Source organism: Caretta caretta, chromosome 4 (genome assembly GCF_965140235.1).
Source record: "Caretta caretta isolate rCarCar2 chromosome 4, rCarCar1.hap1, whole genome shotgun sequence".
Lineage (NCBI taxonomy): Eukaryota > Metazoa > Chordata > Testudines > Cheloniidae > Caretta > Caretta caretta.
The window spans coordinates 47604083-47629404 of record NC_134209.1 but is presented as its reverse complement, the minus strand read 5'-3'; the positions used below and the strand labels follow the sequence as shown (position 1 = coordinate 47629404).

Sequence of the window (25322 nt, the reverse complement as noted above, 5' to 3'; positions counted from 1 at the left end):
TTATCCCCCTTTTGTACCTCAAAAGGTGAATCCAGTCCAAATGTGCTTAACTATTGAACTACCCATAATGGCTTTTAAATCCCGATTATCCATTTTGTTAACACTCCAGGGGAGTGTGGAAATTAGGGGTACTGTTTGTAGACTGATTCTATCCTAAATGTACATGCATTTATAGATTTTCATTGTTATCTCCTCAGGTACTTCCCTAACAAACTTGTGGTCTGTTCACACATACAAAGAATTCCTTGGTGGTTCAGAAGAACTAGACAGAAGCATTCAGGGAGGGGAACTTTTCTTTCCAATTGTTCTTAACCCAGTAAGTATTTCAAATTTATTTATCTCCATAATAAATATTAATGGCAGTTAAAAATACAACATATGGTGTAGCATACCAGTGAATGATATCAAAGTTAAGTCATCTGTGCACCTGTCCCAGGCATCTCTCAGAATGTGAGAATGGTACAATGGCAAGCAAATCGCTTTTCAAGGGCAGTGAATCAAGAATATTTAGGGGTGTTGTTTAAACTGGGAGCTGAGGGAAACCCAATATTTACTTAGGAACACTCAAGTGAGATGATGAAATCTGCTAGCCACTGCAGAAATATAAGTGGAACTGTGTACATTCAGTAATAAGGGATAAACCAGCAATTAAGGTTGCACAGGGGAAAGAAGAGGAGGAATTCAATAAGGAATTCAATAGTTTCAGCAAAGAGTACAAACTTTACAAATATTAGTTTGTATTTATATTCACCTTAGAGGTTCCTAAAGTGCTTTATAAACTTCCATAACACACCCATTTCCTGCCAGAGAAGGGACTTAAAGACAAAATGCAAGATCTCCTGAATGACAATACCACTAAGCCATTATGACAGCCAGGCTTGTGTTAACAAGGAATGAAGGAAACGGAGTTGCAACAGTTTTCATTTTTTCCGAAGGTGATTAATCATGCCACCTGAAATATCAGAGATTAAAGCAGTAACTTAAAGGATTTATACAGTGCTCGTCAAGTGTAATAATCTAAACCAAATGAGCTAATCCATTATGGCAATATGCTGGCCTTCCTACTAGAAGCTGCATACAGGGAAAAAGCCTGCCACACAGTGAGTTTTGTAGTCATTTTGCCAGTTCAGGGCACAATAGTTTAAGAAGGCCATGGGGGACTGGGAGGAGGAAAGGGGAGTCTCATTCTGGAGCACACTTTACTAATGATCCAAACCAGAGTTTCCATCTATTGTATGGGCACCATAGCGTATACACAGAAAGGACATCTCCCCTTAAATGTGCTGCACAGATGTTTTATTAGGTATGGGGTCGTCTAGAGAGGACCATTATCAAGATTCCAATTTAGGAATAATAGGATTAAGCACAAGGCCACATGATAGTGTATTAAATCAGAATTCAAAGTAACAGGCAGTGAGTCGCTGTGCTGCCCGAGGAGCAGCCTAGAAAACAAATTGTGACTCAGAGTCCCAGTTCCTCCCTGGTTTCTTATTGTCCTGCAAGAACAGTAAATTCCATCAGCCCTTTTAGTTGCTTAGTTTATTTCTCTGCTTCCTCTTTGCAGCTGTCCACTTCTCTGTGCCCCCAGCCAGGGCAGTTCTCCTTCTACACCCCTGTTCCCCTCTCTCCCTGCCCACTTGCTCACATTTGGGGAATATCGGATGAGTGGTAACTGCTCTCCTCTCCAAAGCCAGTTACAATTTGGACAGGACTAAGCAGAGGAGAAAAGGGATACATTTCACTCTTACTTTCCTGTGCAGCTGAGTAAGGGTTGTGAACGCACCTTCAGCTTTGTTCATGTACGCACATGCATTCAATAATGTATTGTTTAAAGGTTAGATCATGTTTTAATCCACTGGCAGTCTGAAAGGGTTAAAGTATGAATTACATCTTTTCAAAGGTTTATTAAATTGGTCAGTTCTAGTTCAGTTGGTTCAAGCATTTACAAATAACTTCAGACTGCCTTGCTTTCTGCTGAAGTAATTTAGTTTGCATATGTGACATTGAAAAGGGGATAATTTCAGACATTTTAGGTCAGATTCCCCACTTTCATAAGCAGATACAGTAACAACAAAACCCCAAATAAAACCAGCATGTGAAACGTACAAAGCTTGGGGGCAGAAGACAACCCCCATGTGCTGCTATACTTGTATCATATCATAGCACCTAGGACCTGCAGTCATGGACCACTGTGCTAGGAGCTACACAAACACAGAACAACAACAAAAAATCCACCTGGACATTTTTATGTGAGGTGACCTAGCAATACCATACAGGAGACACTGATGTATAGAAGGGTAAGAGAGACATATTACATATAGTCTGATTTCTGTTTTCATTTACACCAGCACAGATCAGGGGAGACTTGACTGAAGTCAAAGGGGAATCAGGCCCAGAGAGTTTAAGAACAAAATCTAGATCCTATAGATTAAAGAGGTTCTTCTGACATAGTAGGACAGGCTTGTAAAGGTCAGTGCACCAGTCGGAAAAGAATTGCATTTTGCAGGAGGTACAGTACCATTATAATGAATGTTCCCTGTTGGAGTACTAAGCAGCTGTGGACTTTTCTCAGTATATTTCTGGAATGAAATGCATTATGATATAAACTAGTATCCTATTTCCTGCAGTGCAGTTTGCCATGGTGCAATGACTAATGGTCTTCAGTGTAAATGCATTTTATATCCTTGTTTTAGATTAGGAAATCTCTCATATCCCCACCCTTCCTTTTTTGTTTGTCTTGGAAATGATAAATTTTCAGGTTAAATTATTAGCTAATGGCATTACTAACTACCTTTTATTTCTTGGGGTAATGAAAGTCAATGTTGTTGGTTTGACCAAAATAGCAAGATATACCCAAATTTCTCTATGTTTAGTATAAGCAAGCAACTAAAAATGCACAGATATTTAGCCTTTCCATTGTTTAGCCTGTACCCTTTATCCATAAGAAAAATTAATATGTGACAGTTTGGGGGTAAGAGAAATATTGAAACTCAACAATATTACCCCACCTCTTTAGGCTTTTTATCATGTCAGTCTCATTTGAGTGGTTTAAGTTAATTTAAAACTCTGCATAATAGTCTCCTCCCTCCAGTGTTTGTGTTTACATTAAATACATTGCTTCTTGCAACTTTCACTTACTGTCATATTATATTTTAAGTGTCAATAAAACAGTGTGAATTATAATGTATTCTCTCCTTTTTATATTGTAGCACATTAAATTCTTTGAGATATGTATGAAATATGCCAATGCAATACATTGGCATTGATCTAATTTTGCACAATATTAATACACTTTCATTGGAAGAGTATGGGTCAAGATGTCCTTAATCTTCATTATGGCTTGGATATTGGTGTGTGTGTGTGTGTGTGTGTGTGTATAGGGTAGACATGACTAATTTATGTCACTAAACCATACACACGCAAATCCACATTGACAGAAAATGTTCAAGTCCTCTAGTTCAGTGAAGCAGCAATCAGTGAAGTGCTATAGCAGATATTTAGGCCAGGACCAGGCAAAGCCAGTTCCTTGACTTCAGGCTCCCTGTGGGCAAATGGGAGAGTAGTATATAACTGGTCTTTCCCTGACAGTGACTTAAACTGGTGACAGAATTATTTGTCGTGATCGTGCCAACATCTACCTAATGCTGCTGTTACAGAGGCACTATGCTCGCTCCTCTGGTGGCAGGCCCACTGTGAGAGGGAAAGAGATCCCAATGGCCTGTTTTAGGAGAAAAAACAATGGAGAGGTCTGTAAGAGAGGCCCCCAATAGCTCTCTTATCAATGGTGACTAGGACTCATTCTAGCCTCTATCTACTCATGGTGGTAATACAATTGCTGCAGGCAAAATCATGCCCCCAGTTACACTATACACACAGGTTTCAGAGTAGCAGCCATGTTAGTCTGTACACACACACACACACACCATTTTCAAATTCTGCTCTCAGTTTCACGTGTGCTGCCCAATGGGTTTGAAGAACTTGAAGGCAATGAGATTACATTGTAGTAACTGAGACACGCATACAAAAACTTCAAGTAACTCAATTCCTATGCTGAACAATGAATAAGGAGGAAAATATTTTTCTGGCTTGTTAGCAGAATGAGAATTGACCCCCATGTAATGCATATACTTGGCCACATTAATCTTTAAGGGAAAGTTGTACTTATGTACGTAAGAGCAGAATTTGTCTTATTGTCTTAATGTATGGCACAAGATGTGCGTTTAGGGTAGGTATTTAAAATGGGAATATTTGTCTGCATCATGATACCAGGAAAAAGTTCATACAAAGGAAATTGTTTGTGCATAGAGAAGTTGTTATATTGGCAGGTAGTACTGTATGCAAGGAAAAATGTAAATGTTGATCTTCTATTCAGAGCAATGTGTTAAATTGGTTACATTGTTTTCAGCCATAAATCACATGTGCTGCAATATTCAAGAAGTGGTTAAGGAGGGAGGGGAAAGTATAATTCTTTGTCAGTGAAGTACTGCTATTAGAAGAGGTTGCTAAAGCATATAACAATATAACCATAGGGATCCATTTTTAGCATGTGCAGAATACCCAAGATATTCAATAAGTCATTAGAAAGATTGATTAATTTAATAAAAATGCAAGCTCCTGTGCCATATTTTATTCAACTCATTGTAGCTTAAAATTGCATTATGATTTTTATTAGCTATATTACTTAATTATCCTCAAAATTGCTCATTTTGTTTAAATTAAAATTTTTTTCCAGAGAAATATAATAGAAGTGTCTTTTTTTTTAAAAGCAACACCCACTTATAAAGGCATTTTGAAGTTTGCTATTTTACCATGTACAGGTGCCAAATCAATGGGCCTGATTCTGCTCTGTTACACTGGTGTACATCTTTGCCACCAGCTCTGAGCAAGGCACAGTGGGAAGCTACGCTGCCCCAGAAACAAGTGGAGAACCAGATGCTAACTCAGGGGTTCCAGCCCTTGCTCTTGGGTTTGGGGAAGAGGGAAGGTGGTCTTCCCTAACCTATAGTACCGATACAAATTATTTCTCCTGGGTTCCAGCTCCTTGGTGGCTGATATATTGGAGCTTGGAGGAGTGAAATCAAGGTTCTTCCATTTCACCCACCCACCCACCTATGCAGGAGGTGGAGTAGCATACCTGAGGAAGCTACTTTCCTCTGCCATGATGCAGAGGAGCAAGAGAATGCCTAATGTCTGCTTACTCCCTTGGGTGAGCATGCAGGATGTGTCATACCTGGCCCTAAATCAGGAATAATCTAATGAAGTCAGTTAAGTTACCCCAGTGTAAAATTTTTATAAGTGAACACAGAACCATGCTCACCTGTTTTGTACTTCCTCCTAGTATTTTTGTATATACTCATTGCAGCATATGAACATAAAAAGATTTTCAGAAATAAAGTGAAGTAAAATCACGCATGAAGAGTCCCAGATCCTCAGTGGTATAAACCGGCATATCTTTATTACTTCACTACAGCAGCTGAGGTTCTCACCCATATCCCTAATGCTGTGGGGAAAAATATCTGCAATTGATATGATCAGTGATTTTTGAATTTAAGGCAAAATAACTTTAAAAATCAAGCCAGTATATAGGAGAGATTAGGGCTAGAAGACACTTCATAGATGATTAAAACAATCCCCCTACATCTCACTTAAATTTTTCCTTGCCTTATTACTTTGCATGTGTTTATCCAATCCTTTATTAACGCTTCAGTTGGTGTAAACAGGAGATTCTCTATACACCAACTGAGGATCTTGCCTTTCTTTTATTCTTGATGCCTTCCCACTCAATGCTCTTCTACTGTGAAATACCTGTTATGGATTATTACAATTATAAAGCTTCATATCCTTATGATGTTGTGACTGGGGTCCCAAGGAGCCACACTAAGGTTACTCAATTAGGGTGAAAGGATGGGGTAGGCAATCTCCATAGCTGGTAGATATTCCAATACTTAGATTTACCAAGACAGCACAAAACAGCTTCTATAATACCTTATTGGTTACCCAGAAACCAACAAAACAATTCCCTTAAAGTTACCCAGTCGTAGGCCTCCACTCAGACACCCAAGGCAAATATGATGAGGATTACTGAAAATCTTATTCGTCATATAAGAAAGTTCTACCAATCCCAAAGGATCGGAGACATTATCTCCCAGGTTAATGAATATTCCAGATCTTACCCGAATACACACTTAAGACAATTCTTATTAATTAAACTAAACTTTATTAAGAAAAGAGACAGAGTATTGGCTAAAAGATCAATATACATACAGACATGAATACAGTTCTGAGATCAGATTCACAGTAGAGATGGTGAGCTTTGTAGTTGCAAAGAGTTGTTTCAGAATTAGTACACAAGTTATAGTCCAATGTCCATATTCACGGTGATCCAGGTGGGACTGGAGATCTCAGTCTTCAGACTTAAGCTTCCCCTACATGAAGCATTAAGAAGATCTGAGATAAAAAGGATCAGGACCCAGGTGTTTTTTGTACAGTTCCAGGCCTTCTCTTGGCAGCTTGGAGTCCTTAGGTGATTGTGGAGACTTTGAAGTAGACCTATTTCCTTTGTATCACCAGTAATTAGCTACAGGGATTAACATAAGGCAATTGCCTGTTTTTTCCATCATTCACAGGTGATTTGCTATACATTTCAATGAGAGATGAATACAGTAATATTACTATGTTTACAGTTCATTTAATAAGATTTCCTTTTGATCTTTGAATTAACAAAATACAGCATACACAGGGACTGTTTGATTACACTGTTAACCTCTAACAATATATATGTAAACAGAAAAAAAAATACAAATGTTATCTACCTAAAGACTAAACCTGGGTCAATTATCCTGCAGGATGCTTAACCCTTTCTGTCCATGTGGCACATACTTCATACAGTAACTGGTGCCTCTTTTTAAAATGTATGCCAGGATAAGGGTCAGTGTACACAGTAGCCACTTCTTTCAATCTCAGATTACAATTTTTGGTTAATCACTACTTTAGAAATTTGTAACTGACTTTTGGTTGATTTGTTTTTTGAAGTTCTGCTGTGATTGTTTGTAGCAAATTTACCCAAGGGAGGGTGACTGATGTCAAACACATTCAGTTACCACTAGGTCCTTTGGTGACAGTTTTACATAATCAATGAATTGCTTTAATCTTTTTTATAAAGTTTTGATTTTGTTTGTTTTCCAGAGACTGGTTGTTATGGCATAGAGTATTTTCATGACTTGACGGTTCATTTAAGAGCCAGAAAGGGTAGGACTGGGTACAAAAACCAGGGATACTTTTGATTCACATGTGCCTTTGTTCATAGATTAGTTAATAAAACTTCTTAATCATGTAAAGTGAATGTATTTTTATTTCTGCAGGCTGAGTAGGATGGAGAGTAAGAGGCTTCAGACTCGGTTACTTGAGAGCTACAATTTAGCTAATCAGTTTAGGCAGTATTTTATCATACAATTATTGTTATACACCTACAAGCACTTCTTTTTTTTAAAAAAAGAGGTGCTCTGTTGTACCTACGGCAGTGCATATATAGAGGAGGGAGATTGAGTTTCTCAAATAAGCTGTTGTGTGGGGAAGACAAGCATTCATGAAAAATCAAAATGGCAAACAATTATGTACAGCCACCGCCACTGTTTTTGCCTGCAAATTTTGTGGGCCTAAGGCCCTAATTCAGGTAAGCATCCCCATTGAGGAAAGATGTTTAAGCACATGCTTCAATGATTTTCTAAATTATGACCTAGCTTTAGGTGTTTATTTCTCCATAATAAACTGTTATCCAGAACGTTATTTTACTTACACACACACACACACACACACACACACACACAATCTTCCCCAATGCCATTCTAAGTTACTTCGCCCTACCTAGGATAGGGAGATAACTGATATTTCAAATAATTCTTTGGTGGCCTTGGGCAATTGTTGACTTTCATTAAACGCTGATTACTATATTCTTCATTTATTAACCGTCCCCTCCCAGTACACTGTTTTCTGAGAAGGGTTTGGGGAGATTAGAGAAGCAAGGGAAGACTCTCAAAAAAAAAAAAATCACCTCCCCCCAAAGAAAAACACACCTAAAGGGTCTCATTCACTTCTAGTAGGATTCTGAAAAAGTTTTGGGGGTTGTTGTGGATAACCAGCTGAACATGAGCTCCTAGTGTGATGCATTGGGCAAAATAGCTAATGCAATCCTGGAATGCATAAACAGGGGGATCTCATATAGGGGTAGAGAGGATATTTTACTTCCATTTTTGGCACTGCTGCAACCAATGCTAGAATAGTTTGTCCAGTTCTGATGCCCTCAATTCAAGAAGGATGTTGATAAACTGGAGAGGTTTCAGATAAGAGCCTTAAGAATGATTAAAGGATTAGAAAATATGCCTTATAGTGATAAACATGAAAAGCTCAATCTATTTATCTTAACAAAAAGAAGGATAAGGGGTGATGTGATTAGAGTCTATAAGTACTTACATGGGGAACAAATATTTGATAATGGGCTCTTCAATCTAGGTGAAAAAGGTATAGCATGATCCAGGGACTGAAGCTGAAGCTAGACAAATTCAGACTGGAAATAAGGTGTACTGGATACTCCTATTCAGCTGAGTATCCCCGATAAGCTTCAAATGTTTTTCAGAGTCACTGCTACCCAGGACAGTCCCCCATCCTGAGAGTAGCACTATATGCTTTGTTTCTAGATACATACATTTACCCATATTAAACCCATGTGTTTTTGTGCTCAAGCAATTGAGATCTTACTGTATTAGTGATCTGTCCTCATCATTATTTACCGCTCTACCAATTTTTGTGCCATCTGCATACTTTATCAGTGATTGTTTTCTTCCAGGTTATTGATAAGCATGTTAAGTAGCATAGAACCAAGAACTTATCCCTGCCGGATCTCACTAGAACCATGATTCCCTGTTTACAGTTATATTTTAAGACCTATTAGTTAGCCAGCTTTTAATCCATTTAATGTGTGCCATGTTAATTTTATATTTTTCTAGTCAAAGGCAGATTAAGCTTCTGTGGGGCCCTGGACCACATCAAATGGGAGTCCCGCCCCACACCTTCCATCTGCAGTCCCCCTGCCCCCACTGTGCTCCTGCCAAGGAAATGAGCGTTGGGTAGGTGGAGCAGGGGCAAGCCACCGCACCCTGATCCCGCTCCCTGGCCTGAGCTCCAGGCAGGTGAAGCTGGTTGGTGTGTGGGGGCACCCATTTTTCCAGAGGCCCCCCAATTGGCCAGGGCCCCTGGGCATGGGCCCCGTTGGCACAGTGGCTAATCCACTTGTTCTAGATTTTATCTAAATGTTGTTTAATACCAAATGAAATTTACAGCAGTCTAAGTATATTAAATCAACAATATTACCTTTATCAACCAAATTTTACCTTACATCAAAAGAGATATCAAGTCAGTTTCATAGGCTCTATTTTCTATAACTTGTGTTGCTTGGCATTAATTATCCTCCTTTAATTCTATATTAGAATGAATCTCTTCCCATATCAACTGCTCCATTCTCATGCTTGGAATAAATGTCAGACTGACAGTCCTGAAAGAAAAGGTGCCACAAGTACTCCTTAGAGACTAACCAATTTATTTGAGCATAAGCTTTCGTGAGCTACAGCTCACTTCATCGGATGCATACTGTGGAAAGTACAGAAGATCTTTTTATACACACAAACCGTGAAAAAATGGGTGTTTACCACTACAAAAGGTTTTCTCTCCCCCCACCCCACTCTCCTGCTGGTAATAGCTTATCTAAAGTGATCACTGTCCTTACAATGTGTATGATGATCAAGTTGGGCCATTTCCAGCACAAATCCAGGAAATGATTATCATATGCATTGCTAGGAGAGTGCACTTTAGATAAGTTATTACCGGCAGGAGAGTGGGGTAGGGGGAGAGAAAACCTTTTGTAGTGGTAAACACCTATTTTTCCACAGTTTGTGTGTATAAAAAGATCTTCTGTACTTTCCACAGTATGAATCCGATGAAGTGAGCTGTAGCTCCTGAAAGCTTATGCTCAAATAAATTGGTTAGTCTCTAAGGTGCCACAAGTACTCCTTTTTCTTTTTGCGAATACAGACTAACACGGCTGTTACTCTGAAATCTGACAGGCCTGAGTCATTCCTTTTACACTTTTTAAATATTGGCACAAAACTAGCTTTTTTCCAGTCTTCTAGAAGTTCCCTCATGTTCCAAGACTTTAATGGTCCGGAGAGCTCAACAGCCAGCTCTTTTAAAATTCTTGGATGCAAGTTATCTGGACTTACCGATTTAAAAGTGTCCAGTGACTTCCATTTAACTTGAGATACTAGTTGAATCAAAAGAGTGTTATATGATGAGACTACATCATCTGTTCTCCCATGACCCAATATAGAACATATGGAAATATATATTGAATACTTCTGCCTTTCCTGCATCCTAATTTATAATACTACCATTTCATCTAGTAATGGGCCAATATTATTGTCAGGATTCTTTTTGTTCCTAACGTACTTAAAAATGGCCGCCTTACTGTCCTTAATTTTGCTGATCACAGATTTCTCCTTGTGTCCCTTAGCTCCCTTATAAGTTTACTACAATTCTTAGATTCTGATTATATTCATTACTATCAACTTCCCCTTTCTTTCATTTGTTATATATTATTTTTATAGCTGCCTTCACTTCCACTCTAAACCAGGTTGGTTTTTAATATGGCTGTTTCTCTCAATTGTTTCAGAGTAGCAGATGAAGTGAGCTGTAGCTCACGAAAGCTTATGCTCAAATAAATTTGTAAGTCTCTAAAGTGCCACAAGTACTCCTTTTCTTTTTTCTCTCAATTGTGTTTTTTTGGGGGCATCTAGACAAGTGTTCTTAAGCAATTCCCAATTATGATTAATATTTTTTGTTTAATCAGTCCAATTTGGCTCATAATTGTTTTCAGCATTATGAAGTTAGTCCCTTTTAAAGCACCAAGTATATGTATTACTGGACTGGACTGTATTCTGCTTGCACATTATAAATGTGATCAAATCATGTACCTACTTACCATTATAGACACTGTATCAAGAAACCAGAGAGAGCCACAGGAGAATTCAGAGAGGAACTTCTATTGCAATGGCTGGGAGGAAAAAAGACAGAAAAAAGATGATCATTCTTCATGTTGAGGAAAAGCCGCTTGAGATCTGGTGCTTTGGGGAACACTTTTTAGGAATAGTTCATCTCTATGAAAATATGACTGGTAATGCTGCCGAAAAAAAATCAGTGAGAAGTAGAGTTCTCTCCTGTAAATGGTAAATGCTGATGGAAACCAATACAGTCAATTTCCCACCTGACCTCTGACCCCAAGATTACAAACATTTTTTGAGAAGAAATCTGTGTGGAGTTAAGGCATTTTCCTGTCTCTCTTCCCTCTCCCCATTTTGTACATTCTCAATAACTCCACTTTTGCAAGTTTTTTTTTAAATGGTCAGTAGGAGGAAGATTAACTTTACTTAAAAGGGGGTTGAATAATGTTGCCTTTTCATTTACATGGTGCACACAGAAAAAAATACAGCGGGGCCGAGAGCAATGACTGGAAAAATGCCTCAGGAGACTGGATTTTTGGCAAGAGGTTTGTTTGTAATGTATTCATCATAAAAGGTCAACTGAGACAGCAACTTTTTTTCCACTGTGATCCTGATTTTGCAAGTAATTTTGCATACTGCTCAAGTCTTCAGTGGAAGACAAAATTATCTGTGTCAGAGGGCTTAGAAAAAAAATACGAATACTGTTACAATTATGAAATCATATTGAAAATATGTGGGGTGAGATTCGGCTTGGTTTTGCACAGGCAGAAACACAAAGAAATATCTTGTGATAGAAGAGTTGATGTTGGAGCTGGGGTCGTGGTTATGCTGTTAGAGGGGAAAGCACATATCAAAGGGAAAAGTGGGACTATCCGATTCTATATCATCCAATAGGATGGAGTCTTTTTTTTATTAAATGCGTTAAGCCTGTAAATGGATATATAAATGCTATGTATCTTAGTATGTGTTAGTAAGCTTTAATAAAATGGAAAATTACACATACACAAAATAAGTCTACTTTGAGATAGATGGAGGAAGGTTGTTTTTACTTTTCCATTTGACATATAAAATATTACATTAGATACTCTACTGACATAAATAAAACTTGTATTTCCTTCAGTTCTAACTCACTAGATGCAGCTGTTCTCAGTTATTAATGCTAAGGCCTCAGTGCTGCAAATATCTTTGCAGAATCAGGGCCTAATGAGGGTCAGAAGAGTAAGGACTTTAACAGATATATTGATGGTGGGGGAAGAGAGGAAGGAAAAAACACCAAAGCAAGTAGTCTCATTAATAAATAAGGAGGAAGACATAATGTAAGTATTTTAAAAGAACATAAGTGACTAAGCAGCCAGAATTCCATTTTCAGAAGTGATTTCGGCAATCTGAAGCATGCATCCCAGTGAAATTCAATGGCTCCTAAGTGTGTAAATCACTTTCAAATATGAGTTGGACTTCTAAGTCACTCAGGCATTTTTGAAAACGTTACTGCAAATCAACAAATATCCTAAAAGCTACAAGCTCCTAAATTGTTCCTTTATATGTCATTAAGTGGAAAAAGAAAGAAAAGGAGAATAGAAAATGAATAAGTAGAGCTGGTCATAAAATTGGGGGTTGTTTCCACAGAACATTTTGACAAACAATTTTTTGGTTGTTTCATTGAATTTTTCCATGGAAAGTTCTGACTTTTAATTTAAAAACTGAAATACTGTGGCCGGCCGAAAAACTTCAGAATTTGTCCAGGAATATGTGTGTAAATACAGTAAGTTTCACTTAAAATATACCCAGACTCTGCATCACTGATTTCTCTTTTGCTGGGAAGCTGACCTCTCTCAACATTTGCTACCAAGTGACAAAGGGGTGGTTTGTATTAATTTGGACTATATGGACTTAAAGAGTCAAAAGTATTAATATGACCCTGCAACTGTCCGACCTTAAATAAGGTTCAGGGCTTGGTATACAGAGCCCGCAGCCTGCTTAGTATCATAGCAAACATATAATTAAAATCCTTTTAAGATACCAGGGGAAAAAAGGAAAAACCGTTAACTCCTTGTAAAAAGAGAAGAAGTTAGTGGTTGTTGTCAAAGTTCAATCCCATTTCCTTAAAGACAAGACAAAACAAACCCCCCCAAAAGGGGAAAGAAAAGAACAGCAAAGATAGAAAATGCAGCTTCTGTCTCTGGCATTGACTTTCACTTGCAATCTTGCTACTAGAAAAAAAAACCAGTCACAATATGTGGTCTTACCACCTCTCCAAGACTTGGCAAACCTTTACCACCATTGGATTGTTTAGGGCATTGTTTTCAGTTGCCTCTCTGGTCACAGGCTTAAAGGAGTGTTGCAAAATATGCAGTGGTGGCCAGCTAAGCCAGACTCTTATTAGACCGAGAGAAAAAAAAAGAATAGGAAACAGAAGAAATAAGGTGGGGAAGGAAAAGGACACATGGGCAAGGGGAGACAAAATGTCATGTCCCAGGTGGTTGTCAGGATTTAATCAGAGCCAGTGGAGGTAGTAGTGTCATCTAACTCCCTCTCTCTGGCCTGGTCTGGTCAGGACATCTTTCAGGACTAGGCTGAAGAAAGTCTGGGGTCCCAGGAGATGGTGGTGTGGCAGCAGCATGATGGTGAAGCTAACTCCTTCCCTTTCTTTTGTCTTTCAGTCTACCAGTGTCATGGTTGTCAGCTTTTCCCCCCAGAGACTTTTCTTAAGAACCCCCAAAAGGAGTGATAGGTGGAATATCCCATCCCCTCATTTTTTCCATCAATTAGGCCTAATTTCTGACACATCACTTTTGGTTAACTGACTTTCTGGTTTACCAGGCATGATCTTAGTACTGTCCTTGAATGATATAAATAGGACTTTTGGTTTGGACTAATTCAATCCATCTCTTTTTTGCAAATTTTCCCATCAACATTTGTTGTTATAAGTTGTTGTAACATTTTATGAATGTTTAATCACTGTCCATAGTTGAGCTCACAATTAGGGTAAATTTGTAAGCCCAATTATTACAACAGGTGAGACCAGTGTCAGAAGAAGGATGCTATTGTTGGAAACAAAGGATAATACTACTCATGAATTATATATAGATTTTGTAATAAAGTCAAAATATTTACAATCTCTTTTCTTCATTGTCTCCTAAGTTCTAAGGAGGCTGGGAAATAGGGGAAATGAACATCTACATGCACTCTTCAGATCAAGTGCATCAGTTACATTTTATTTATCCATCTATCTAGCTCTGTGTTTATATCAGGCTCATAACTGAGGTATCTGAGTACCTCAGTTTATGATGCACCTTAAGTAATTGTCACACTGAGTGCTGTCAACATCCTCAGGCTGGCCCTATGCATAGTGGTGTGACCACAGTGGATATTAGTTGGTTATGTTTGGGTGGTGATAAAACCAAAATTGTTCTGCTTCTCACCCAAAAATGCAAAGGGGGATCTAGGAAGCTTTTTTTTTTCCTGGTCAGAGTAATAACTTGCAGTGTATGGATAAGGAATGTTAAATAGTTTTGCAGAGAGAACTTTATGAAAGAAAACTCAGTATCAAAACCTATTCATACAGTACCTCTGCTGCCTCCAGATTCATGTGTTAGAAAATAAAAGCTCTTTCAGGTCATTTCATTAGCTGTTTCAATGACATGATTTCACATTGTAATTAGGGGCGTGAAACACACTGCCAGCGAAAGGCAGGAATGTTAGCTAAATCATAAGTACAAGACTTTGAGTGATGTCTCACTGATGAGATCAATGCAATATTCTAAAAATTTTACAGCAATGTACTTGAATTATATTTGTATTAAGACTCTAATTCATTTTTTCCAGAAAGTTGATGTTAAAAAATGCAGAAATGGAGACAAAAAAAATCTAGTTCAAATTTGTATTTGTTATGCAAATTAGCATCTTCACGACCCATTTGTCCAACTATGGGAATGAGCACCTGGGTTTGTACACCTTTATGAATCTGGTCAATATTCTTTGGAGCTGACCAACCTGAAACTGCAAACTTTGCCTCAAGTTCAGCTGGCTCACAAATACTTTGAGCTCTTCCCGGAACAGAAGGACCCTTCCTGACGGGTGTTGCAAGACTATTTCTTTCTAGCTGGAACTGTACTTTTAAACAAATAATATAGAATTCTAAACAGAGGGGTGACAGCTTCAAAAACCTCTCCTAACAAACAAGGCTACAGAAAGTCCTTGATATACAGCCCTTATGTATACAATTCGGTATATGATGGGATTTATTTGGTCAACATATCTCAGTTCAGGTTCATATCTAAATTAATCACAGGAGTTCTCAAACTTCCACAGCATGAACCACAACTTAATGAAGACTGTCTTGTTGACCACCTGCCCTCCCATAATGGCCCTGTAACATGAAGAAAACGTCTGTGTATGTTTAACTGTCTTAATGCAATGTTCACAAAAGTTATAACTGCCTTCTAATCACCTCCTTCCCATTGTACATTGCATGTGTTTGGAATTACTCTTGCCCAAATATATTAGCTAGAGGTGGTCTAAACATTTTTTAAAAATGTAACAACATTAAAATCTTGAACTTGTTCCTATTTTGTAGGGTCAAAGTCGAGCATTTTTTCTCCACCCCCCAATTTGTTGTGAGTTTATCAATTATAATTGAAATTGTTATCAAAAGTGGTTATTACAGTTTGTCTATGAAAATCTAAATTTTCATTAAACTAATTATCAACCTAATTAGAATTTTGCTTTGGAAAGAAGGTTATTTTCCCCCTGCCATTATTGAATTCCTCCTTCATGGACTCTCCCCAGACTCCCTGTTTTTGTTGGCAATTATCTTCTGATTGTATGATCATATATGAACATAAGAATTGTCATAATAGATGAGACCAGTAATCAATCTAGCAAAGTATACCATCAGCAGTCAGTACTGGGTGTTTCAGATGAAGCTGTAAGTAATAACCTGCCCTCAAGAAAAGTTTCTTCCTAACTGCTAGTAATTAGGTATCAGCATATGCCCTGTAGTATTGGAGTTTGTATCCTCTCCAATACTCTTCTTACTTTAAAAAAAAATTTACTTTTGGAACTCTGGATAGTCTTATTGTCCATATAAATATCTAGTCCTTTCGTGAATTCTGCACTTCTTGCTCCCAGGGATATCCTGTTCCATGTGGCTCCCTTCTGTTTGGCCCTGCCTCACTTCCAGGTCACACATCCTGAGTGTTCTTTTCCTCCCCAAGACTCAGATTTTCCATGAACCAGCAACCATGCTAGTGACTATTTTCTGTTAGTTCAGCACATTTCATAGCAATCATGAAGTGTGTTAAATATATTAAACAAATCACTAATGATTCATACATGTGGATTCACTACTTATACCAAAATTATCATGTAAAAAACCAAACAAACAAAAAAACCCGAGAGCTGTATCCTGAAAGGTGTGGAGTGCTTTCAATTCTCCTTGGAGGTATCAGAAATTGTAGAGAATAAAACAATATAGTAAAGCCTTTCATTTATTAGTGGAACAGGACCTCAGAATTACTTAAGGTAATGAAGGGGAATAGGGGAGGAGAACAAGAACTGTTTCTATATTTTTAAATCAGAACATTATTATTATTATAAGATAAAGATAAACTGTACTATATTGTATTGTACACTAATGAAGTTGTGGGTACAAATGTCCCAATTGCAGCTATAATTATTCCAGAAATTAAAGGAGAGCAAAAAGTGCTGGAGAGGGAATGCTTATCAGGCACTTTACACAAGATTAGGTGCTACTTTTACAGCAAGATCTTTTCAGCAGTGCAATCCATGAGTAATAATATTTCTGAACAATCTGATTCTTTTGATATGTGCATACACTGCATTTTTAATATTTTGTGTAAACACTCAATTTACTGGTTAGTTAATAATGATAAAACAGGTGATTAAATAAAGGTGCTGGCTTGGTATGACTGTCACAGCTGTTCATGGCTCGGCTTCAGTTACCAATAATGTTTATTACATGACAAACATATAAGACATAATGAAGCTGTTGGGATTAGTCTGAAGATTCTAATAAACAGATACAACCCGATGAGCTGTTTCATGTGGAATGGAAGCCATGGGTACTAAATAGCAAGGAACTGATGGCCCCTGCACACACATTAATAGAGTGGCAACAACATTTGAACCTGACTGTCAACACATGATTTTTGCAGGAAAAGAAGAATGAAGAGTCACTCCAATGTCATCTTTTGAAAACCAAAAACATTATTTCAAAGCAACATCCCTAGAGAAGTTTTTTGATTGTCCATAGTAAGGAGACTTGATGCCACTGGTCCAGCCATTTTGCTCCAGTGCTTCAGGAAAGAAAGTAGGAGCTGGGGAGAAGTCACCTGAACCTATCCAACCCTGAGGATATTGAACAAGAAAGGTAGGGAGCAGGCCAACCAGCCACTACCTGATGACCCATCCTCCAGAAGACAACTCAAAGTAACAAGCAGAGCGCGTGGCCCATTTGTCATTTGAATCTTCAGCTTGAGTTTTCTGGTTTGACAAAATGAAGCACAGGAACTCCAGTAGCATGCAAACTGACCAGATTTGGCAACCCTTGCTTAAAATGATTCACAAGTAGTCTCACTGATGTAAATATGGAATAAGCAGTACGGTACTACTGAGCACAGATCTGGCTCTAAATATGCTGATAAGGTTTGCTGAAACTTGTGCAAATCAAAGCTGCTAAGTTTCATACAGTCCTACATGAAACCACTACTGTCTCAAAACAGGGTATGTCCTTTGGTGCTGTCACAGTTCAGGGCAACTGCACCTTTACTGTCTTTCTGTGGTCCAACAAGCGCACCCACTCTCAGGCTTCTGGCTCCCCAGCCAGCACCTCCTTTGGGCAGAGACACGTGTCTTGATTCCTCCTGACTAGGAAATTTCCAGACTGCATAGTTCCCTGCCTATTCTGTGAGTTCCCCATTAAAATCAAGTGGCACCTTAGAGTCTCTAAGGTGCCACAAGTACTCCTTTTCTTTTTGCGAATACAGACTAAAACGGCTGTTCCTCTGAAACCTGCCATTAAAATCAGACTGCTATAGCAGGCCTGCTTTGCTTTTCTCCTCAGAGACTAGAAACAGTGTAATTACCACAGTTATAAGTTACCATACAGCTTTTTCCAAGCAACTACATATATTCTTAAGGTAAAACATTACAAATAACACATTAAAACAATAAAATAACCTACCCATGTGCTAATAAACTTGCTAGAGATCTGTCCGACTCCAGCAAAGGCTCTGGCCAGTAACAGCCCTTCTGATTCCACTGTTATGGGGCCAGTGATCCTTTAGGAAAATTAGGACCTAATTGATCCATGCCAACTCCATGGGCTACCTCTGGGAATGATTAGGTGTTCCAGGTGGTGCCCCTTTTAGCTAATTAGAATTGAAGCAGCTGAGTTAGGAGGAGAATAGTATAAAGAGGAAGTTGCTCTAAGAAAGGAGAGCTCTATCTGGTCAAGGTCTGTGGTTGCTGTAGATATGCATAGGTGGGGAAATAGAGCTCTGGGTGGGAAACAAGCTATGAAGTAGGGTTGATGGAAGCTAAGTAAAAATATGTATGTATGTGTAAAATTAATAATTGGAGTGTATTTTTAATATATATTTTTCTTTTCTAGGTACATGGATTTCTTTCCTATCCTCATCAATGCACCTAGTCACTTTGTTTGATAACACAACACTTTCATTCAGAGGATGCTCCTAAATGATCTGCTTTCCTGGTCCTGAAGGCCAAGATCATCACCATTCCCATTGGATCAGGCATACTCCTGGTATCAGGTATAACAGAGCATCCCCTTGTTGTTCACATGGTGGCTTTTTCATTAATGAACCATAGAAGTGTAATGTAACTGTAGTAAAATACACTAATTTAACTCCTTACTATGTCTAATCTGAAGCAAATCAGTTTTATTAATGAGATATATTTAACACTGGCAATGTCATACTATCATGTTTGTAAACCAATGCATTAAGTCTTAAAATTCAAATTTTCTTATAGCATCAGTGTATGCTTAAGGAGCCAGCTGCACTGAAGTTCAGTTTCTATGAAATGATCACAGCTGGATCCCAAGTCCTTCTAGAGTTAAGGATTCTGTAGAAAAGATATCTTGAACTTCGGTGGTACAGTACACGTACAGAAAGTTGGTTAACTTACTTTCTCACCCCCTTGAGGTGAGAAATACAGGTGTAGATGATGAAAGTAGACTGTAGGCTAACTTTTTCAAACTTGGTGGCTAAGTTACGGTACCCAATTCCACTTTCATGTTCAAATACCTCTTATACCTACATGCCCAAGTCCAGAAATGGTGCCTCATATGCATGTGCAAATTGCAGATTATGCTTCCCCCCCTCTGTAGTGTTATCTGAAACTTAGAGGTCCTGAATATCTCTATTGTAGCGGCCCAAAGAGGAAGCTGTATACTTCCATAAATGGATATGCTCTCACCTTCATACTCAGACTTATATTTGCAAGTTCTGTGAACATTAACTGAAAATCTGTGTATTAATCTTCAGGCATTAAGAAGAGGTTATACACTTATGATTAAGGATCTCTATGGGAATTTTTTTTCCTGTCTCCAGACAGTTTAGTTATCTTTTATGATATGTTGTGGAATAGCAGTAGTGCCTACTCACTTCAGAAAATTAGGGCATCAAAATATATAAATCACAGGATCCATAATAAAAGTTATTCCCTTTGCCTAAAAATGTCTAATGAGAAGCAAAATACAATAGATTTACAGGTTATTCTGTGTTGAAAGGGTAGATACAGTATAGAGATATGACAGTAATGTAATTTCCCAGCTTTTGTCATTTTAATTTCCACTCAGGAAAATTAGAGTTGTAAATCTTGTTCTAATGCCTAGTGATTCATATTAAAAGTTAGCTTATGCCCTAAAAGGTATTACACGCCTAACTGCCATTACACACATAGTTAGTGCTGAAAGGTGAAATCTTAGCCAGGTGTTCTCCCAGCCAACAAACACCGGTGCATTTGCTGCATCATTCTTAAACATCCTACATGGTAACTTTTAGTCATGCACCCAGCTCACTTTCAGTCACTTATCAGTTCCAAGGATGACCAGAAGAATCAAGGGCTGTTCTCCCCATTGGGATACTGACTAGCCTCCAACCTTGCACACCATGTAGACTCTGGCCTGGAGAAAGTGAGGTTGAAATACAAGAATTACTATATTGCATTTTATTTACTCATCTACTAATATAGTACTGTAATTATGTCATAACCACAACTTAATGCCCAAAGAAATTGGCATGTTAGAACATACATGTTGAAAGGAATACAAATTCAGATCTTTTCGGGGCATCTGACCTCTAGTCCTAAGAAGCCTAACTAGAGCCTTGTCTACAACAGGGGATTTTTATAAGCCTCCACTGCAGATAACTCTGATTACAACATTGGGAACAAGAAGTCTCCCATTTTTCAGCTGTGCTATGGCTAGTAACAATGGGAACTCTAGTAGCAATCAAGCCTTTCTGGGTTCAGCAGCCAGTTCAAGGACTGATGGTAAAACCTGTACATAGCTCGTCCAATTGACACCAACTTTAGGCCAGCTGTGTAACATTTTTAAGTGTTTCAGATTGAATTTTTTTGTTACACATGTGGCTGTCAATTTCAGTTCCAGCTGGCAACATGAAAACCCGCCTGGAGAAGCAGTTACCTTTATCATAAGTTTAACCTGACAGCTACTCTGCAGCACTTTCAATTAGAATCCAAATGTGTTGGGGAAATGATATTTTGTAGTGAGCCTGTATGTATGCTATCTTGCTCCAAGTCAGGATCAGGATTCTACTGTGCTAGGCTCTTCAACACGGAGATAAATATTATACTGTAATGGCACACCATTACCTGCACATTCCAGTGCTACAGTTAGGTAACAGGATAGGGCTCAGTTGGCCATTTCAGCAGACCTAGGCATTGGAAGCCACCCTTCACCAAAGAGAGCACTGGCTGTAATTATGGAACTCCCTGCTGCATGCATTGCATATATGTGAGGGATGACAACTCAAGGCTGCAGACTATAGCATGCAGCAGCAAAGCCAGTCAAATCAAATTTCTCCCATTTGAACTTTGCTCATTCCACAGAGGTTTCCTGCTTCCTGTGCTGCTGAATGTATTTATTATGAAGCAGCAGGAACCTAGCATTTGAAAAGTTTTGACTCGCAGGAGGTGAAAGTTTGAGCATCAGTAAAAGCTTTTTCTGCTTGGAGTGTAAAGCTTTAAACTATACATATTTGATAGATTCATCAGCTCCTCGTTTTCCTACTTCCTGGCCAGGTCTGCTCCTGAGGCCTGACCCAGTCTCCATTCCTTGCTTTAAGTCACAGGCTTTGTCACCTTTTGATGCCATGTCAGGAAGATCATCCGTGCATCATTTCAACATCAACTATATTTCTCTCCAAAGCTTCAGATTCTGTTTCATTGAAAACAAAATTAGCTGTCTAGCCTGCCTAGTCATAAAGAGAACCTGTAAACATGAATTAAGTGTAATCTAATGCAGTGATATCTGCCTGAATCTACAGAAAGCGTTAAACAATTGATCCAATAGGAATGAACTAGGGTACACATGCTGTAGGGACTTGCTGGTTCAGCATCTAATTTTTGAAAGCCACAGACACCCTGTATCCAGTAAAACCAGTGAAGATTCACAAGTGGTGAATCTGCAAGTGAGTTATGCAGACCATCTCAAACAAATGCCAATAAAACAAGATAGATCTAGGTATAATGGAGGGAGATATGATACACATTTAACAATTAATAGCTAAACCAGATGCATGTGAAACATATTCCTTTCTTCTGGTTACTAATGATAGATAGAAAGCAGCTGAGAAATGATCCACTTATAGAAAGGAACCAAGTTCAAAAGTTTATTTGGGTCTCACCACATTATAATTCTGATTCTTTAATGTAAGTTTTTATACATTTGTTTTTCAGTTAGACTTTTATGTAAGAAATGTATACAACTACAGACAGTGAGGGCAAAGTGCTGAAGCTGATGGCAGTTGAGCCCTCCCAACCTTGTGAGGGGTGCTCAGTACCTCACAATATTAGGTCCCCTACAATTATTTTTCCTAATTAAGAAATTCTGAACCTTTGGTCTGTTCTTGAGCCTTAACTAACAACTGGTACTGAAATTCCTTGCTGCACGAGGCTACCAGTAAGAGTAGATAAATATTATAAATAAACAGCAGATGGCTTATCATGGTTACCAAATACTTTCAAGATACTGGGCTTGATGGAGCTCCCTTTGAGGTAAATAGCAAAATTCCTTTTGACTCCAGTAGGAAGAAGATTGGGCCAATAAGCCTGACTATATTTGTCTTGTGTGTGTTGTACCTATATGGGACTGACAGATATTATCTGAGGACTGAATAACCTAGAGCAACCCTTCAGAATCTGAGCAAATGAATGGTCTAGTCTTTAAAGGGACATACTGCTGAATATGTACCTCGCTGGGCAATTTCCATGTGAAGGTACTTCATTGTTTCCAGAAGGACGTGGAGCACCATCATAGGTGGCAGTTATGAGCTTTAGTGGTTGTGGAAGGACTTGGATTGAAGAGAAATCTGTTAAAATAGATTGTCTATAGTTCTGAGGGGCCACAAGATTCTTTTTCCTGAAGAGCTTAAGATCTCAGGGTAAAATCTGTTTCCCCTTGAAACTGATGGCAAAACTTCTATAGATTTTCTAGGACCAAGATTTCACCCAAAATAATCAAAACAAATTAAAGATGGGGGTGGGGTAGGAGATGAACAGACAAGTGAAGGGTTGGATTTTTAAAGTGAAGTGCCCAGTGGGCTTTTTTTAAAGCAGCTAGGCATGTAGCTTCCAGCCATCCATAAAGTCCTCCAGACTACATAAACCTGGATATTTTTTTCATGTTCCCTTCTCAAACAACCTTGATGGAATTTCTCTATTGACTTATCTCCCAGACAAAGGAAAGAAAGAAATAAGAAACGGGAGGGGGGCAGCAGTATGGCATGGACAAAAAGGGGAAAATGTGGTGGCAGACTGAGACCTTGGTATGACTAAAAGCTATTAGCAATTAATTTTTTTTTTGTTCTCCATGCTGTGAACCACTTAACAGCTGTGTGATGGATGCTCAGTCAGCAGGGGTAGCTAGAAGGAAAGAGAGTAGAGGTCCTTTTTTTCCCCCCCAAACCCTGCTCCTTGCTTTGGTGGGAGATGGGGGACAGGGGGAGAATGAAGACACTAGCTACCTTCCCATACCTTCCAATCTGGAGGGAAAGAAAGGTACTTTTGGAGAGAAGAAAGAAGAGATGCACACAGAGCTCCTGGCGTGGGGGTGGGGGGAAGAATGGGGGACCCTGATATGGGGCCAGTGGGAGCATGGAGAAAAGGGGTCCAACCAGGCCCCTCGCAGAGATGGTGGGAATGGAGTATGTTCACAAAACCCCTGGCATGAGGAAGAAGGGACATAGAGACCCTGACATGGAATGAATAATACAGAGATCCTGGTATGAGAGGGGGAGTGGGAGATTATGGGGAGTCACTGAAATAGAGAGGGATAGGAGGGTGGCTGTCCTGGTTTGATGAGGCTTTGTTTCGTAGGGCTGACTTAAAAGCTCCCTTGAGCTCTTATCTGAAACAGACAAAGCTGATTAGAAATTCTGTAACATTTTTGACATCTTCATATTAAGTTAGCACATGTCTAAAGGTAGAATGAGGAAATCGCACTCTCTAAGCATTTAACACTGTTCTCTAGTGAGTGTCTCATTTCAGGTCAATGCATCCATTCCATTAGTAGTATGTCAGCAGTAGTAGCTGTGCCTGGGTTGTGTTTGACTCGCACAATCTGTAACTCAGCAAAATGGAGCACATTTCATATTTTTATAAAATGTTTCCAGTACTTAATTTGAACCCTTTCACATATCTTTCCTTAGGTGCTATATTATCTTCCATTCTGAAAAAATCAGTCCCAATAGGAATAAATAAACATTTTTCAAATAGGTTGTATTATCTCACTGATCTATGTTCTGCTTCTCTCATTCTGAGGATCTAAAGAATGGAACTGAATTATGAAAAGGACTTTACTGATGAAGAAAGATTAAAAGAGCTAAATAGATAGTGCTTTGCTAAGCCAAGACTTAGGGAGAATATAGACCGCTATTGTGCCATATTTAAAGAGTGGAAATGAGAGAGAGGAATTATTTAGCATAAAGGAATATAACTAGGAGCAAAGATATTAAATTTAATAAGGGTTCAGGGTAAGGTGGTATTTACCTTACTCGTATTGAACAGCACCTGACACCATGAGTAGTCTCACTGAAGTAAGTGGGATTTCTTGCAGAATAAGATACATGTCAGACCTGGGCTCAGATATGAACTTTTCGTCAAGGATTATGTTATAATGATACAATCTTCCCTGAGTACGTGCTGACCCCGGGGCAGACTAGTGGCTAAACTATGATTGAGTCAAGTCTCCACCCACTCCTCACCATGTGCCCTGGAGAGGAAACCGCAACAAGCTACAGTCCTCTTCTCAAGATAAGCAAAACAGTTGACCGCACAGATTATGTTCTTACCTTTTTGCATACGTACATCTTTTGATGTTTAGGTAACAGAAGATAGTGGAGTTGAGATGGTGTACATTATGAGTTACAGTATGGAACATATGGCTTTGAAAAAAGTTATGATGGACTGGATCAAAACTCATGGGATTAAATGGCTATTTAAAGTCAACTAAATGGCAGGGGAATGTCCTGCCAGTAAGATTTATAAGACTAGGAAATAACCATAAATATGTGTATTCTGTTGAACCATATATTGATTTCAGATTTGATCATAAGAAGGGGTTTTGGTGCCTTCCCTTAAAAGAAGGAAAAATAAAATGTGTAGAAGAGGCCAAAGATCAAAAATATCCATCCATCAACTTGAAGGTAACTTTAAAAAAACCCTGTATGAGTTTTAAACTTTAGAACTCAAAATACTGAAATAAACTTTTATGTTCCAATTAAATACAGCTATATGGCTTAGGGGTAAGGAGAATTTTGAACACACTAGCATAGCCTGACAATAATAATGATTGATAAATACCTAGCTCTTTATAAAACACTTTTCATCAGTAGATCTTTCTGTGCTAGATTTTAATCACAGCTTTACTCATTTTAATGAACGGTTTCAAGAAGTGTCTAGAAAGATGAATATTTTCCTCATTATTCCTTTATTTCATCAGTGCAGGTCTTTTCTCTCAAGTTACTACAGAGATCACAAAGTAGAACT

General features: G+C 38.5%; 1 long non-coding RNA gene across 1 annotated transcript in view; it reads left to right on the top strand.

The window, feature by feature from the left end:
* Positions 1–25322, top strand: part of LOC142071855 (uncharacterized) — a 41297-nt gene that overhangs the window by 2835 nt on the left and 13140 nt on the right. Inside the window, exons 2-3 of the long non-coding RNA XR_012668070.1 lie at positions 198–316; positions 18682–18841. This is a non-coding gene — a long non-coding RNA (uncharacterized LOC142071855). The remainder of the gene's footprint in view (positions 1–197; positions 317–18681; positions 18842–25322) is intronic.